At 42.3% G+C, this 12,500-nt stretch overlaps 1 protein-coding gene across 5 annotated transcripts in view; it reads right to left on the reverse strand.

Moving 5' to 3' along the window:
• LOC122252127 (uncharacterized) overlaps positions 1 to 12,500 on the reverse strand; it is a 302,966-nt gene that overhangs the window by 161,853 nt on the left and 128,613 nt on the right. For 2 of the 5 annotated variants that reach the window (XM_086548236.1, XM_086548237.1), the window contains exon 1: positions 7,858 to 8,280. The exons of 1 other annotated variant lie outside the window; for it this stretch is intronic. The gene's annotated coding sequence lies outside the window, so the exon portion shown is untranslated. Of the gene's footprint in view, positions 1 to 7,857; positions 8,282 to 12,500 lie in introns of those variants that run through there. 2 more of the 5 variants (XM_086548240.1, XM_086548239.1) reach the window with 2 other exon arrangements.

Below are 12,500 nucleotides of genomic sequence, written 5' to 3' on the forward strand. Positions count from 1 at the left end.
GCAAATAGGAGGAAGAGAATAGGTTACTCCTGTCAGAGATTAGGTTATCCAAATCTATAACTGGAGGAACCGATGACAGGGAAGGGGGAGGGAGGGTCATAGCTATTGAGGAAGGGAAATAGGGATTATAAATACGGTCTAGCAAAAGGACAATAGAGGTGGTTATGTTCTGTAGAACTTAAGTGAATAATAAAGAAAAGAGGAAATAATTAGACAAAAATGACAATAATGATGATAATAATGATAAAAAAACAGACTTAAAAAATGTATATGAAAATATAACCAACACTACTATCACTGATAAAAACAACTAAACGAAAACATTTCACATAAAAACAAAAATAACGAGAAAGCACACAGAACGAGGAGTGCTTTAATCCCGGGGTCACCAACCCTTGGCACGCGCACCAAGCGGGGCACGTGAGGCAGGTGACTAGGGCGCGCCACGTGCATATTAGAAAATACTTTTCACATGGTAATAGTTTTATTTTTCTCTTTTATTAGCAAGCAAATGTGAAATGACCGATATCTATCTAGGTATGTATATTCTGAAGTAGTAGTAATATTAATTTCAAAATGAAGTTTTTTTTTTCATCATTGTAAGATCATTTATCCTGTTGGTAAAGGCAATATATATATATATATATATATATATATATATATATATATATATATTCGATACATACACAACACACACACACACACACACACATATATATATATATATATATATATATATATATATATATATATATATATATGTATGTATGGGTATATATATAAACACTTTTGGCAAGCGAGGAGGCTGTTACATGAAAACAAGAAATCCATACGGCAGTCACTCAGATCCCAAACGGTTGTCGACCCTGCTTTAATCCATTAATTTCCCAGTAGGTCCAAACGCAGATCAAGTGGACCCCGAAATCTAATCTATTGCTCCCTGGGCTAGACACCTCATCCATAAAGAATTAATCACAATCCGCGAAGGTAATAATAACAACATAACGAATTGCAATCATAACAATTAGCTACAACAATAACAATAATAATAGCAATGTTTATGGTCGTAGTGGTAGTAACAATATCAATAATAAATAGCATTAACAAGAGAAATAGTAAGAAAAAAAAAAACTAATATATATCAATGCTAATAAAAAAATCACTTTAACAAAATGCGCGCGCGCACGCACACACATACTAACACACAGGCATACATATACACTCTCTCATACACACACACATTAATATATATTCAAGTATATAGAGAGAGAAAGAGAGAAAGAGAGAAAGAGACAGTTATTGGGAGGTGTCCTTTTTTGCCAACGACGGGTGAAGAGGGATGGGCGTGCGGGTGGGGGGGGCGGCTTTGCGTCGTCGCCCCCCCCCCCCAAGAAACGCCTCCCTCCCGCCCCGCAGATGACGAACACGAACCTCATCTGTATTCCACGGGGTTCCAATACAACGCCTCCGGGACATCTTGATCTTTCAATGACCCACTAAGACACGCGGGAACTCTCGGCAAAGTCATTGTGTCCTCCTTCCAATCGGATTTTTTCCCCCCTCCCTCTTTATTTTCTTTATTTTTTGACCTCGTCTCCTCCTCCCCACCCCACTCCTCCTCTTCACAGGTATATGCGCTTGTCTCTTTATTTATTTACTTATCTATTTCTTTCTTCCTCTCTTTTACATTTCATTCTTTATTCTTTACTCTTTACTCTCTCACTTAAATAATCCCCGAAGGCTTATTTACCGGCAGCAACTCCTCAGCAAGTGCATGTACGTATTTATGCGTGTGCGTGCGAGCGTGCAGGAGTGTGCGGGCGCGTGCGAGAGTAAATAACCGGCGGGAGTTCCTGGAACCCAGAATTCGTTCCATCCGGTTTGATTCGCGGGTTTCCACAATGAGCTCACAGGTGGCAGCAGTTCAAAGCGCTTTGCCAGATGAAGGCGTCTATTTGTTGTGGTGAAATATCCGCTTTGCTTTCGCTAGCTCTTTGATAAATTTGACTTCAAGTTGAGGTGCATACACACATACATATGCATATATATACACAGTATATATATATATATATATATATATATATATATATATATATATATATATGTGTGTGTGTGTGTGTATATATATACATATATGTATATATACATATGTACATGTGTGTATGTATATGTATATATATATATGTACATATATATACACATATATGTATAAATATACATATACATATATATATGTATATGTATATATATATGTATATGTATACATTTGTATACATATATATTATATATATAAACACAAATATATGTATAAAAATATATATACATATATATAGAGAGAGAAAGAGAGAGAGAGAGATGCGTGTGTGTGTATGTGTGTGTATAATAGGTAATTATGTGTGTAATTATGCATCTGTTCCATCTACCTCTACCAGTGTTGAGCGCAACTGAGTACGGCTGTGCGTGCTTACGTGCGTGCATACATGCGTGAGTGCATGCGTGTGCCCGCCTGCCCGTGTGAATGCAATGAAAATATCGCCGTGACCCCCCCCCCCCCACCGCAACCTCTCCCAACAACTACGAACCAATCACCGAAACGAAAGCTCATTTATTTTTATGAAAGAACAATCTTTCTCCTATCCACCCCCACCCCCTCCACCTTCACCCCCTACACCTTCCTACGCCCACATCCCTCCATCTTAACCCCCCTCCCTCCCCCTTACGCCCACGCCCACGAAAATAATCAGCCTCGGAACCTCCTCTCTCTCACGACGCTGAAGGCTGACGATTGGGTGGCTGCATGGACGGGGGGGGTGGGGGGCAAACTAGGGGGTGAGAGGGAGAGGGGGATGAAGGACTAGGGGGTGAGAAGGAGGGAGAGGGGGGGGCTGGGGTTCCTCCAAGCGGGGTCGGGAGTGAGTAAAATGTCCATTCACCGCCCCGCGCCTGGACCTCGCCCGACTCCTAAAGACCGGTAACTGCTGGTCAGTGGCACTACCCCGGGCTCATGCTGGGGTATTTGGTATGCTGCAGGCGCTGGCAGGCTGCGTGGGGGGGGGGGAGAGGGGAGGGGGAAGGAGGAAGAGGGGAGGTGGAGGAGGAAGAGGAAAGGGGAGGGGGAAAGGGAAGGGGAAGGGGAAGAGGAGTGGGGAGGGGGGTGACTTAGATATAACGTGGGGAGTACTTTCGAGATGGGGTCTTGTAGAAAAGAAGGGAGTGAAAGTGATGTATAATATGAGGATTAGGGGGTGGAGAGTGCCATGTATATTGTGGGAAATGGATGTGGGAGGGAGGGGGGCGTGTATCCTGCATGAAAAGGGAGAAGGGTGTAATGTATATGTATTAAAATGGGATAAAAAATAAAAGTGAAATGGTTCTACATTATAGGTGGACATATAAATTATGTACTAAAGATGATGTAATGACTGTTATTTGAAAAAAAGTTGTTCAATACATGTTGCTCTGGATACACTACATAATAGGGGTATACAAAAACAGTTCAGTCTGTAAAGTATATCAGAGGACTTAAAATATATACTTAATAAAAAAGAGGAATGCAATAATTTCCAATGAAAATAGGATACAATAAATACAGTACAAAGAAGAGTACATTGTGTACGCTGCATCAAATGGGAGGCTCAGTCTGATGTACGAAAATGGTAGGGTACAATGCTCACTGCAAAAAAAAAGGCGTAACTAAAACGTTTTACATACAAAGACATCTTGTTTTGATGTAGGCCTATAAGCAGAAAATGTGACGAGACATGAATGCGGGCGACAGGTCAGGTCAATACAAGGTCAGGTCATGCTCGCCTCTTCAGCTCTCAGCCTTTCGCCAGTCTGCGGGGACTACTTGCACCTGGCAAACATTGCATTATCTCGATATGCTGAGTAACCGATGAAACTTAAACCCTGCAATTTCTCCTCCCAAAGCAACACTTCCGGAATGAAACACTGCAATCCATCACTATCGCTGTATAAATCACAACTCCCTATCTCCGACGACCCTTAAACATTATCATTACAACACCAATAGGAAACATCGAAAAACATAGATCATAAACATAATCGCCAAGCGTAATTGTGGCTTTCAACACCGCGCTGCTTTTTTCTCCCTCCCGCGAGCGAACACCGCGTCGAATCGTAGACACGCTTCTCCGGGTGTTCGTTCCCGTCGACAACAGCTCCTGAAGACAGACCACTTCCGGCCAAAGGAACCAGCGCCCTCCCGACGGCCCTTGCAGCGTTGGCGTTTGTGATAAGGGTGGTAACACCTCTGCAGAGGGAGGGAGAGAGAGAGAGAGAGAGAGAGAGAGAGAGAGAGAGAGAGAGAGAGAGAGAGAGAGAGAGAGAGAGAGAGAGAGAGAGAGAGAGAGAGAGAGAGGAGATGTAGATAAATTGTTAGAGAGACGTAGATAGACTGATACAGAGGTGTAGATAGATAAAGAGAGAGGGATGTAGATAAATAGATAGATCGAAAAAGCGGAAGGAAATGAGCGGAGGAGATACATGCGTGTATGGTATGGGGATGCACTGCAACACACCGTAAGACGTATCCTATGACCCCTCCTCCTTCCCTTCATCGCACCACACATAAAGAAACTAATCAAAAATAAACATTAACAAGGATACCAGCCCCATACTTTTATCTCTAGGGAGACGCTGCCCCCATCTCCCCCTCCCCCCTCTTGCCCCCTCCTTCCCTCCTTCTAAGACGTCGGCCAGTGATCCCTCAAGAAGGGCCTTGTCGAACCTGCTCGGCGTGCGGCTCACGGTTGCTCATACAAACGATTCTATTATACAGCAGAAGAACAATAATACAACAGTTAAGAAGCAATATTATGCCTAACCGTTATTCTTTATGGCGCGTTCATGCATGCTTACTTCCTTGCAAAAAGAAGTATATGCATTGATATGTACATATTATAATCACACGCACACACTCAAATATACTCTCTCTCACACACACCCATAAACACATACGCGCGCGCGCTTATGCACACATGCATCCTCTTTCTCACACAAACACACACACACACACACACAAACACATGTGGATACGCTCTCTTCCTCTCCAATCCACACATCCACATACACCCCCACCCCCCCAATCCGAGAGGTCGTCCCTTCGTCTTTGCGAAATCCTCTCGACATCTTCTACGCCACGAAGCGTCTCCTTCCCGAAGGTCACACTGAACTCAAAGCCTGTGCGAAAAGTGACACGGCAACGCAGGCGAGAAGAAAAAAAATCCCGTTTTCTTCAACCTTGATGAAAACGGAGAGCGAAAAAAGAGGGAATTGGAGGAAGAGCTAGAGAGCGGGAGATTTAATAAAAAGGGAAAACAAATCAATTAAAAGAATTGCAAATGATTATCGGATTCTCCTTCTCTTCTTTCTCCTCCTCCTACTAATTCTCATTATTTGTCTCTAGTCTTCCTTTTTTTGTCGGATTCGTGACCTTACATACTACAAGCGACTCACTGTCACCGTGCCACCCCTCGGCCACGGCGCCTGAAGGTCTAATCTCCCTTAACAAAAGCCCGTGATCGACAGCCGCGGCAGCTAGTCTAACCTAGTACACGTTTCGCGACAGGAAACGGCGTTTGTCTGGGTTTCCTGTCAATTGAACTCGGGACTCGAAGCCGATGGACCGACAGATCGACTTGACCGTTGACTAAACATTGCCATTAACGGATATCGTTGTTCTTATCAGCTCTTGTTTTCCATATCTTTGTTATTGTTATGATCATTTCTGCAATTATAGTTATCCTTTTAGCATAATTGCATTATAATTGATTTTGATTGGTTCTTCTTAGTCCTATTATCATCACTGCTATAATTACTAGCATTATCGTTACTATTTTCATCGTGATCGTTGTTATCAAATTTCATCATCATTGTTTAACAACATTGCCATGCACTGGAAGGCCGACATGATCTCGGATATTTCACCGATGCCGTTGTTATACAAACATTAATTATCATTGCTGTTGTTATCATACATCATCGTCATTCGTATCTGTCATTCGCATTTGTTATCATCATAATTTCAATTATTCATGCGATCATGAGTCTTATTATCATTATTGTTGCTAGGGTCATTATCTCTTCCGTTAGAGCCAGCAATCAAGAGCATTCCTTAATCAACCCACATCTACTTTTTATTAATCTACCACAAACATCCACAGTAATCCACTGTTAATCTTCATATACCCCCAAAGTCTACTCATCAACCGAAAATCCACTTATAATCTACCCTCATCTACCACAAAAAATCTACTCGTAACTTATCCACATCAACGACAATCTACTCTACACAGCGACTCGTTACCATGATTAATATCCACACACATCTATCACAGAATCCACTCATCTATCCTTGTTCACTACAAGGTTCTGAACATTTGATTCCTGAGTTACGGTCAACACACTCATAAATCTTGACCGCAATCCGTCAGTAACACTGTACGTGGCTCTGTTTCCTAACTAATAAACCGAGGTAAAAAGATGGATAGATAGATGGATAGAGAGAGAGAGAGAGGGATAGAGAGAGAGAGAGAGAGAGAGAGAGAGAGAGAGAGAGAGAGAGAGAGAGAGAGAGAGAGAGAGAGAGAGAGAGAGAGAGAGAGAGAGAGAGAGAGAGAGAGAGAGAGAGAGAGAGAGAGTGAGAGAGTGAGAGAGTGAGAGAGAGAGAGAGAGTGAGTGAGTGAGTGAGTGAGAGAGAGAGAGAGTGAATGAGAGAGAGAAATAGGAAGAGAAAGATAGAATAGAAAATTTTAAAAAATACATAAATATACAAAAGACAAGGTAGAAGATAGATCAAAATCCATACCCAAAACAGACAAACACAGACAGACAAGAGAGAGAGAGAGAGAAAGAACACAAGAAGGATAAGCTTCTAACAACTCGTATACACATGGCCACTTAAGGCTGGGGGTTCAAGGTAAAGCTTTTTTTTTCTTCTTATTCGGAAGGTGTTTGGCCTGTGCATCGAAGGGCTTCATGCTGTTGTTTTTCCATCTCAAGGGCGATTGAGGGAGGAAGGCAGGGAGGGAGAGGGAGAGGGAGAGGAAGGAAGGGAGGGAGGGAGGAGGAGGGTTAGGGAGTGAGGGAAAGAGAGAGAAAGAGAGAGAGAGAGAGAGAGAGAGAGAGAGAGAGAGAGAGAGAGAGAGAGAGAGAGAGAGAGAGAGAGATTATTATTTTCGCAATTCTTGATGCAATCATTGTTATCATCATCATCGTTTCGCTGTTATCATCAAAATATGACCTTTAAATATCAGCGGTAAAGTTTATATAGCATTCAGCTTCCGTAGTGAGTCTAGCTAAAATACACAAACGAGGGAAACGGTAACTCTCTCTCTCTCTCTCTCTCTCTCTCTCTCTCTCTCTCTCTCTCTCTCTCTCTCTCTCTCTCTCTCTCTCTCTCTCTCTCTCTCTCTCTCTCTCTGCAACTTGCCACAACATGCACTCACTGGATAACCGTGTTCAGACCTGTTTGGATGTGCTTGCGTGTGAGTAAATGAGTATGTGTGTGCGTGCGTCTCTCTCTCTCTCTCTCTCTCTCTCTCTCTCTCTCTCTCTCTCTGTGTGTGTGTGTGTGTGTGTGTGTGTGTGTGTGTGTGTGTGTGTGTGTGTGTGTGTGTGTGTGTGCGTGCGTGCGTGTGTGTGTGTGTGCGCGTTGGTGTGCATGTACGTATTCTGATTGCATACATGTGTTCAAAAACGTAGAGCCAGAAGGACAAACTATAAGATGAAAAGCAACGTAAAAGAGAAAAAAAACTCTCCCTAACTCTGTCTCCTCCGCTTGCTTATCGGTCACTCTCCTACCTATCCCCCCCTTGCTTTATTTCCTTCACTTACCATTTTGCTAAAGTGTAGCGTAAAACAGCCATCTAAGACGAATTCCCGGCTTTGGCTTCCCTTCGCTGTTGACACCAATAGCTCCTCGAATCACATGCGAATTTCACACACACAAGCCAAGCAAAAACAACACTGCCACCCCGAACGCCTTCCCATGTACATATACTGTGCTCTTACGGACCAACAAGATTTTTTACCCCTTTCACAAAAATCATTTTCTTTTCTTACTCGTTGGGGCGTGTTGCCATGACTCTGATCTGAATAGCTGTACTCTCGGTGTTCTCTTTTGTTTGCGCGACTTATCTGAATCACATGGTATCTCTTTGTCTCGGTGTAAGTTAGAACAAAACACGTGTGCACTTGTGACGACCTCACCCGGCGTGGGTTCCTAACACCACGCCTTCCGAAAGAACACTGAAGACTGGACGTGTGGGCAACCCGTCCTGAACCTTCGATGCCACTTCGCCATTTAAGACCACCCATTTTTCAACCTAATTCCCACACCCTTCCCTATCCCAAAACCATTTCCTCCGACACACACACATACCCCCCAAATCAACCCACGTTCCCGCAACCACATAGGTCCATCAGCCGGACGGGAAATAATACGCCGAAAGTCCGGCACTAGGCATCTCGAGATCAGCTGACTGTAGGTGGGTAAAGACCTCAAGAAGGAAGACATGTGCACCGCTTCAACTCCCCAACCAATGGAGGTCCAACACCTGCATTTATTATTTTCGCTCGCCGTTTCTGCGGATACGGAGGAAGTGGAATAGATGATTAGATTAAAGTACAGACATTTGATCACCGTGAGCGCTGTTTTCCCATCCGTTTCGTCTCTTTTTCTTTCTTTTACGTTTGTTTAGAGGTAGTGAGTTGATGTTGGCATAGCGTCATTTCGTTCCCGATGAGTTTTATAATACTCAACTCTAGCTTTACGTTTACGCAGAATTAGAGCATATATATTCACGGGCGTACGTGTATGATATATAAAAATATCGTTGCGAATATTTCATCCCATCAGTATTCCTCCAATGAGTTTTGCACAGCGATCGTCCCTTCCCCAATATAGCATTGTCACTTCCTCCTTTACATTGAATTATTCCACTCGGATAGTTCTCCACTCAGCACCTATCCTCGAAACCCCCGCCCCCCCTTCTTCCTATTCTCCCTCTTCGCTTCCAATTTCCTCCCCTCTCCATTAGCATTCTATTCCCTCTTTTATTCGTTCGTTTCCCCTTCCTTGCTTCCTTCGTCTCACCTGCCCAGTGCTCGCACCTTCACCCGTGAACCCCACACTGTGATTAACTCGTACGGTTAAACCCTACACACCTCTGACCCCCCCCCTCCTCACCCCAACCCCCCAATTCTTACCTATACCACCTCTTACCCCCGGACCCACACCGTCTCCATGGGGGGCCTATTTCGGCGCTTTCCAAATTGTTTTTTGTTTTTTTTTGTTTTACCCCTTTTTTTCGTTTTTTTTTTCTTACAATTTTCTGTTTTTGTCATTACGCGCTTCTGTTTCTTGAAACATTATGTTCGTGTTGTCTTATTCTTATTTATATGCATTTTTTTTTACATTATTCGAATTAGTTTTATTTTCTTATTGTCCTTCGCTAAAGTCTCATTATATAACTTATGAATTTATGTTAGCTATACTATTAGTTTAGAATCTTCAACATTTCTGCATTACATACCATTGCTTTATTTTTATTATATTTTATTTAATCATTCTCTCTCTCTCTCTCTCTCTCTCTCACCTTATTCTCATTCTCACTCTCATTCTCCTTCTCCTTCTCCTTCTTCTACTTCCCCTTCTACTTCTACTTCTCCTTCTCCTTTTCCTTCTCCCTCTCCCTTTCTTTCTCCCTCCCCCTCTCCCTCTCTCTCTCCTTCTTCTCTCTCTCCCTCTCCCTCTCTCTCTCCCTCTCCTTCTCTCTCCCCTTCTCTCTCTCCCTCTTCGTCTCCCACTCCCTCTCCCTCTAACCCATCAGTAATTACCCTTCTTTAATATGTAAAGATTATAATTTGTTTGGAGAAGCATTTTTTTTTTTTTTTGGGGGGGGGTCCAGGGGAAGATTCCCATTTTTTCTCCGATCCCTAAAAAACAACAAAAAAATCTTCTTTTTTTTCTCCCCATGAAGGTCTTGAACAAAAAATCTCGGCGATCTACTTCTAATGATGATGATATTTTAATATACACGTATTTACATTCTTCCCTTTTTTTCTTTCCCGTCAGTTTCAATTATACGATGGAGACAAATATTTCTCCTTTTTGTCTTTTTGTCTCTCCCTCCCGACACCCCCCCCCCCAACCCTCCGCCCCCTTCTTTTTCCCGCCTTCTTAACCTTTATCTTTCCTTCCCTATTCCTTTCCTTTTTCCCATCTTCCCTCACCCTCCCTTTTCTCCTCCATCTCCCCTTCTTTCTTCCTTACCCCGAATATTGATAGCAATGCTGCTTGTACTCCTACTACTACTTCTACTACTATTACTACTAGTACTATTGCTTCTATTACTATTTTCATTACTAATACTACTACTATTACTACCACTACTACTACAAATTACTACTACCACTACAAATATAACTACTACTACAACTATAACTAATAAAGGTAGCACTAATATTAATAGTAATGACAACAACACCTATAACAAGACAACAGTCATCCCACCATGACCGCTCAGAAAAAAAAAGAAAAAAACACGCGAGGCTAAAAAAAATTAAAAAAATCACCGGCTACCCATTTTCTATGACGAACCACACCGGCGAGAGATCTTCTACTTGGATCGTATTGGCTCTGTACGTTGATCCGCTTCACTACCCAAAATCTAATAAACTGAGCCAGGGTCAAACCACCCATAAATAATCATCACATCCCACCAGTAAGCTTTCGGGTAATCCTAACGACAAAAAACGATTAAATATCCAATGAGTTTTACCTACCTCTTCGGTGGAGGCAATACCATCGAAAAATCAGTAAAACAGTAAAAAAAATAAATAAATAAAAATAGATAAAAATAAAACACATCCTCATTTTAAAAAAATCTTGTTACTCTTCAACTAAAATAATAGAAAAAAAAGGAAAAGAAGGAAAAAAAAAAAAAAAAAAAACGGGAAGCGCATTACGAACTTCTTATGTCTTCGCCGAAGCGTCCATCGCATGACGCTTTTCGCTCGTCTTTCCTTGCGCAATCCCGGGATAATCGCGGCTGTCTCCTAATCCTCACATTTATTCATCTTATCTGCTTCGTCTATGGCGCGTTTCTTCTCTTTTCCTTCACTCCCCTTTTTCTATTTCGTCCTTTTGTTGTTCTCTGGTTCTGGGATAAACCTTTAAGCCTCCCTTTTCTTTTATGTTAGTTTTTCTTCTGTTTCATAATCGGTTTTCGCTTATTTATGTATTTCTTGGTGACTATATTAGCATATATTATCGCTACCTCCTTCTCATAGTCCTTGTTTATTTCCTTTGCTTCCTCCCTTCGCTATCTCTCTTTATATCAACTTAGTTTTTACATATCTTCCCTAGACTAGATGGATAGCTAATCTGATCTCTCTCTCTCTCTCTCTGTATATATACATATATACATATATATATATATATATATATATATATATATATATATATATATATATATATATATATATATATACAGTATATATACATATACATATATATATATATACAGAGAGAGAGAGAGAGAGAGAGAGAGAGAGAGAGAAAGACCGATATGCACTTGCATGTGTAAGTGTCTGTATTCTTCCCATTTTCATTCTCCAATTCAATAACTAACCAGACAACCAGGCAGCATCCAGTCACTCCCCTTCCTCTACTATCTCTTCTCGCCTTTCCCTCCTCTCGCATTTTCCTTCCCTTCCTTCTCGCGTAATACTTCTTCCCATTTCCTCTCCTCTCGCCCCTCTCCCGAATTCTTGACGTTCCTGTCCCTTCACGTTTCCGTGTCTCTTCCTCATTCTGCATTGCTTATTTATATCTGCTCTTCCTCTTCACACGTTTCTTGTTTTTTTTCTGCCTGGTCTTTCTCTCTCTTCTCATATTCTCCACTTTTATCTCTTTCTCTCTCTCAAAGATTCAATTCGGCTCTTTGTCCTTCCCCTTTCTCTCCCTTTTCCCTCGTCTCTTTCTCCCTCCTCCCCCCCCTCCATTCCTCCCACCTTTCTTCTCACAAATGCCACTTTCCCACAGTGATACTAACAGGCGAAAGAATGGGCTTCCATGAATGAGGAAAATACAATGCGGGCACAGTGAATGAATTTAAATTCCTCTTTTCACTCTCTTCTACCCACCATCGTCCTATCCCCCTCCTCTTCTCCCTCCCTCTCTTTCATGCTTAAACTCTCTGCCACATCCCCTCCGTGTCCCTCTTCCCTTCCTAACTCTCTCATTCCCCCTCTTCCTTTCCTACAACTCTTACCCTTTCCCCCCCAACCTCGCTCGCTCTCGCTCTCTCTCTCTCTCCTCTTTCTCCTCTCTCTACCTCTCCTCCCGATTCCTCTCCCTCCCTCCTTTTCTCTCTCTCTCTCTCTCTCTCTCTCTCTCTCTCTCTCTCTCTCCCTTTCTCCCTCTCTCTCCTTTCTCTCCTCTCTCTCCTTTCTCTCCTCTCTCTCCTCTTTCT

The sequence above is a fragment of the Penaeus japonicus genome, unplaced genomic scaffold (assembly GCF_977035675.1).
Source record: "Penaeus japonicus unplaced genomic scaffold, GWHDUDI00000001_assembly GWHDUDI00000020, whole genome shotgun sequence".
NCBI lineage: Eukaryota > Metazoa > Arthropoda > Malacostraca > Decapoda > Penaeidae > Penaeus > Penaeus japonicus.